Source organism: Otolemur garnettii, unplaced genomic scaffold (genome assembly GCF_000181295.1).
Source record: "Otolemur garnettii isolate 467f Iridium unplaced genomic scaffold, OtoGar3 scaffold00001, whole genome shotgun sequence".
Taxonomy (NCBI): Eukaryota; Metazoa; Chordata; class Mammalia; order Primates; family Galagidae; genus Otolemur; species Otolemur garnettii.
Window position 1 is genome coordinate 3,125,642 of NW_003852396.1, and position 6,748 is coordinate 3,132,389.

Sequence of the window (6,748 nt, forward strand, 5' to 3'; positions counted from 1 at the left end):
CCTTATATTTTTCTGTCACAATAATGACAGAAACTGTTAAGAATAGTGCTGTTGTTTGGACATTTCCTTTGGCGAGATTATTGGAAAAAATAATCTTCAGAATAATTGAATATGCAAAGCTTCAGATTTAGAGAACTGTAGGGAAATAAAAATTATGTTTGCTACTTCAATAAAGTATTTATTTAGAATCCATTTTATGTTATGCAGTATTCCAGGCACCATGGTAAGAACAATAATTTAGGCACAATTGCTGTACAAAAATGGCTCAAACTATAGAGACCAAGTAAAGACTAATATACAGCACTGACCAGGATAAAGTAAGAGTAAGAATTTAGAATGTATATTTATTTGTTCATCTTTTATTATAATAATTATTTTATAATAATTGTTTACCTTTTCATTTATTTATATCCCCTCCATTTCTAAAAAATAATTCAGGGAGCCTTACTATCTATGAATGTATCTATGTCTGTAGATAAATGTTTCATTTTTCCATAGGATTCTTATAAGGCTGAAGTAGAAGGGAGGTGTAAAAATATAAATAATTCATTTTATCTGATAGAAACACTATTTTCTGATACTTATTTCTGAAAGAAAATATCTTTGTAATCTTGTAAGATTCTATACTAGATATTAGTTTCTGACGTGAACAATATTTCTCAGAATACCTCAGAGCAATTTTATTATGATTTTTATTTATCTCTAAGAAGTCCATTTGTATCATTAAACTATAATAAGTCTATGCAAATTAAATTATGGTAGAGTATACATGTGTTTTTCTAATGAATTGTAAGTGTTAGGAATTTGGGGTTATGGTAAAAGAATAATATATAAATATCTTCCATAGCGGAAAACACATAGTTCAAACCTGCAACTGAAAAATTAAGACATCAATTTGATTTCTATATTAGAAAAATAAGACAAAAATAAAATATTTTTCATGTGGGAAGGATAAATAGTAAAAAGTAGGGTCAGAGAATGCGCTGTATATTTTTTCTTTCACAAGCTCTATGTTACTATTTGACTTTTTAAAACAAGGTACATGCAATCAAATATATTTATTTATAACTATACCAGGTATTTGAGTCTTCCTTTCTAGACTGCTTCTAATTCCAAGATTATGTTTCCCTTGCACCTAGATAGTTAATTTGGTAAAATAAGTCTCTTTCTAATTATAAAATGTTGCCCTTGTGTCATTTAGAAGATTAAGAGAAGAAGATGGGTAAACAAGTAGAAGAAGAGAATCATCTAACATGCTACTTAAACTTTCTAAGCTCTTCGCCTTCATTTGCTAGCTAGTTAATCTAGCTAGTTCCCTCCAGCCCTTTTATTAATCCCTTTTTTTCATGGGGCAGAGCCCTCATGACCTAACCACATCCCACAGGCTCTAGCTTCTGACGTCATCATCTTGTGGCTTAACTTCCAAGACACAAATTTTAGAGGGACACAAATATTAAAGTCATAACAATTACTTTATTTAACAAATCCTCTTTGAGCACATAACATGTTTCTGGGAATTTTGCAAAAGCCTCTGGGAACATAGCATAAGGGTCATCAAAATCTTCCAAGGGAAACGTAGGAAGATTAACAAACCAGATTAACAAAAATTGTCCATGCCTTTAAGATTTGCACCCAAACAATTTCAATAACTGGGAAGACTGTCTAAGGCTTTAGAATTAAAACCCTAATAACCATTTATTCTTCACAATATTTATTGCCCTGAAAGGTCATTTGGGCCAAATTGTCCTAAGAATTTAGAGCTGTGGCTATGGCATGTGAGAGCAATAAGCACTTACTCTATATAAGAAAAACAAAGGAAATGTTTACTTTAATTATTTGTCCAACTTGACTACCTGAGACTCTGAGTTACTAACACCTTGCTGACACAGTGTAGGATAACATGCAAGTGAGACAAGCTCAGTAATTGTCCGAATGATAAAATAACTTTACAAAGTTTAAGCATTCTGAGCTTTATTTTGTATGTCACTACTTTTGTGGATCAACGTTTTGAATTTCTCATCAGAGCTAATTCCTTTTTTCTTCATATTACCATAGTTTTCTTACAGCTCAAGAAAGTAGAATTTCATTGTCAAGTATGTTAACTCTGCAGTCAAGATATTTGATGTCTAAATCCTGGGTTTCTGGAATATTGTCTATGTATATTTGAAATTGAATCAACTTTTCCTTTAATTGGAAGATGGGGAAAATACTAGTTCTTATCAATACTTAATATTTTATAGAATGTAATAAAAATTAAATGATACATATATACATCTCTAATATGCACAACTGGAACAGGGTCTAGAATATAATATACAATTTACACACCTTAGCTAGATTGATTACAATATTTCTGTAGTGTTACATACCTATCATAAGAATGTGAGTTTCTTATAAACGTCCACTCAATGTTATTTGAGTTTTGTTCCTATCACATAGTAGCTAGCAAATGAAAATGAAGGTAGAGTTATAAGAAAATTAGTCTTAAGTCAGAAGCATTTGAAATACCTCCTTGGTCTCCCAAACATTTTGATATTCCACTTCTCTGAAATACATGTACAAGAATTGTCTATGGAACTTAACATACGCTGTAATATAAGCTGTGTATGTTTAGTTTCATTTACGTTACATACCTTTCTGACCTTTCCTGAGCCCGGCCAGTGAAGTCCTAGTTGTCGAAGCTTTCTTCTATTTCATGTTTCTTAACATTTTACTTGGTCCGTGGTATTTCCCTTGCCTGGAGTATTTCTTCATGGACCAACCCAAATCTCAACTGTGGCAGGGTTGTGGTGTTCTGTATAGATGATCTTGTGTTGTGTGTGTTCTTGTGTTGTGTGATCTTGTGTTGTGTGATCTTGTGTTGTGTGTGATCTTGTGTTGTGTTGTGTGTGTGTATTTCCCTTGCCTGGAGTATTTCTTCATGGACCAACCCAAATCTCAACTGTGGCAGGGTTGTGGTGTTCTGACTGATGATCTTGGTGCTTGAAATCATATTCACCCTGCTTTCCATGCCTACATTTCCCTTGGAAGATTTTGATGACCCTTATCCTATGTTCCCAGAGGCTTTTGCAAAATTCCCAGAAACATGTTATGTGCTCAAAGAGGATTTGTTAAATAAAGTAATTGTTATGACTTTAATATTTGTGTCCCTCTAAAATTTGTATCTTGGAAGTTAAGCCACAAGATGATGACGTCAGAAGCTAGAGCCTGTGGGATGTGGTTAGGTCATGAGGGCTCTGCCCCATGAAGAAAAGGGATTAATGTTCCCATAAAAGGGCTGGAGGGAACTAGCTAGGCCTTTTTTGCCCCTCATCCATGTGATAACACAGTAAGAATCATCTACCAGTGAAGGAGTGGCCTAAGTAGGCACTAAATCTGCTATGACTCTGCCAGCACCTTGATCTTGGATTTCCCTGACTCCAGAGCTGTAAGACACAATTCTATGCAATTTATGAATTATCCAGTCCAAGTTATTTTGTAATAGCAGCAGGCACAAATTAAAGACAATAAATAGTGATGTGAGAAAAAGATTTTGCATGATTTAAAGAGTGTTTGAATTAATGTTTTCCCTGAACATTGATTCTGAGACCTATAAAGGTTTATTGATGCTTAGTATGATGAGCAGGGCGGTCTCTTACACACACATGAACTAACCAAGACGTCTACAGGGAGAATCTACAGGGAGAGAAGGAAAGGAGCCTGTTTTGCTCCAGGCCTGGAGAGATCCTTGCGTTTTTATCCTAAAGATGGAAAGCAGACATTGTAATTTATTTTTTATCTATAAGTAAATGTTACCTTTATTTCTGATAATTATTTTCTATTTTATAACAATGGACCAAGTATTTACTGCACTTGTGAAAGATACCTGCTATTACTATTTTTCATGGGTATGTATTTTTCACTGGTGATTCCCAAGCCACTTTTAAAAATGAAATACTTTAATTAAGAAAATGAATAAAATAGTGATAAAGTTTCTGCAGGATAAAGAATATTATGGGATTGAAAAATAGTAAACTCCCAATCAGCACATGATTTAGGGGTCTGGGAGTCAAATTTGAAAATGAAATTCTTTCTCATGTCTTAAATGAAGCCAATGTAGTAAGTTCAAATGAATTCATGGTTAAAAATAATTTTTCTTCTATGAAATCAGAGATAATTTTTTGGAATCTAGAATATTTATTCTATAAATGGTATAAAAGTTAGGTATTATACAAAAATGATAAAAGTAGTTAATGCTTTTTTTTCTTCAGAATGAATAAAATACCATAGGTCACGTGAAAAATATTTGTGGTATTTCACCTATCTATAAAAAATTAATTAAACCAGATTCCTCTGGTGAGCAGACACAATGAATAATTTTTTTCTTTTATGTACATTAAAAAAATCTTTAAAATACATTGAAGGAAATGTAAAATGTCTTTTAAAACACAGGCTTAGACTGTATATCTTTCCTTATTATTTTTTATGTCATCTTATGTCAGCTCAAATGATGGTCAAGAAAATGAACTCTTCTTAATTATAAAATGAAATTAAATAATTTAATAATCACAGAGTAGTTTGATGTAGATTTCTATAATGAGCTCAAAAGATCTGACGTAAAATCATTTGTTAGTAAAATTGCAAACTTTTATATGTGATTGAGATTTGTTCTATTATAATAGAATCAAACTTTTGTCGGCTCTGTTTTCTACCTTGACAAGTACATGACATACTCTGTGTACTGTGATGAGGGATATTAAATAGCTAGTTTTGACCTGTAGCAGCCAAAAGGTGATGTGTTCATTGCATTAATACCAAAACCAGAAGTTTTTCTTTGCCAAGGTCTTCATGAAAAACAGCCCACAATGTGGGCCTGATGCTGAGACATGTATCAACGTGGGTTTTGATTTATTTTTATTACAATAAAATATATTTAGAATTCTCTAACTTGCACCATTTTATTTATATATTTTGATACACAAATTAATAACTTTGAATCAAAATATACAGATAAGGAAATGGAGTAGTGCTCCCTCTATATAATCCAAGTGCCAACCTCAGATCTTGATGTCTTCTATTTAGGATGTTGGTCCTGCTAGTTTCCAGAATTTGCTCTCCATCATCCTCTAGATCCCAATAGCTCACATGGTTTCTTTATATCCAGAAGCAGTCCTCTGTGGAACAGTTCTTGAATTCAATCTCTTGTCTTGAATCTAGAATTGATGTTCCCAGCAGTTAGGCAAAGTATCTCCTTTCATGTGGCTATATTTCTCTGCTAACCAGAATATCATACCCAGAAAATAAGAACTACAGATCAAATAAGTAAACTACAGGCAAAAAAAAAAAAAAAAAAAAAATCTCAGGCCAGACACGGTGGCTCACGCCTATAATCCTAGCACTCTGGGATGCTGAGGTGGGTGGATTGCCTGAGCTCATAGGTTCAAGACGAGCCTGAGCCATAGTGAGACATTGTCTCTAAAAATTAGCTGGGCATTGTGGCGGGCACCTGTAGTCCCAGCTATTTGGGAGTCTGAGGCAAGATAACTGCTTGAGCCCAAAAGTCTAAAGTTGCTGTGTTGTGACAGCACTCTACTGGTGGCGACAAAGTGAGACTCTGTCTCAAAAAAAAAAAAAAATAAATAAATCTTAGATATTTCTATTTCTTCATAGAAACTAATTATATGAAAAGACTCTGAGTTTTATGTATTCTCAAGGAAAGACAAAGTAAAGCCATAAAGAGTTATACTATATCCACTGATGGGTCTCAGTGTGTGACACATCTTGTACCCTCAATGAATCCCCAACAATAAAAAAAAAAAAAGTTATACTACATAGCCACCAGAATATTTTTAATTAAGAAAATTAATAAAACAGTGATAAAGTTTCTGCAGATAAAGAATATTATGGGATTTAAAAAATAGTAGAGCTCACAATCACCACATGATTTAGGGGTCTGGGAGTCAAAATTGAAAATGAAATTTTTTCTTATGTCTTGAATGAAGCCAATGCTGTAAGTTCAAATGAATTCATGGTTAAAAATAATTTTTCTTCTATGAAATCAGAGATAATATTTCAGAATCTAGAATGGTTAAAATGAAAAATATGGACAATACCAAATGTTAATGAGGATGCAAATTCAATGGAATTCTCGCATGTTGCTTCTAGGATGAAAATTAGTATAGCCACTTTGGAAAGTGTTTTCTAGTGTTTACCACAGTTAGAAATACAAATAAACAATGGCCAGGTGTGGTGGCTCATGCCTATAATCCCAGCACTCTGGGAGGCTGAGGTAGGTGGATTGCTTAAGCTCAGGAGTTAGAGACCAGACTGAGCAAGAGCGAGGCCCTGTCTCTAAAAATAGCTGGGCATTGTAGCAAGTGCCTATAGTCTCAGCTACTTGGAGGCTGAGGCAAGAGGATCTCTTAAGTCCAAGAGTTTGAGGTTGCTGTGAGCTATAATGCCATAGCACTCAACCCCAGGGTAACTGAGTGAGACTCTGTCTCAAAAAATAAATAAATAAATAAATAAATAAAAATAAAAGAAAGAAAAAAAGAAAAAGAAAAAAAATACAAATGACCAATAATCCATCAACTTCATTCCTGATATGTGTGGTATTAAAATGCAAACATATGATGAGTAAAAGCATGATGTACAATAGTCAACACTGACACAAAATATCCATTTACAGTAGAATCAGTAAGTAAATTATAACATATTTATACAGTGGAATAAATGAAAATGAACAAAGTATACAGACGTGAACAACTGC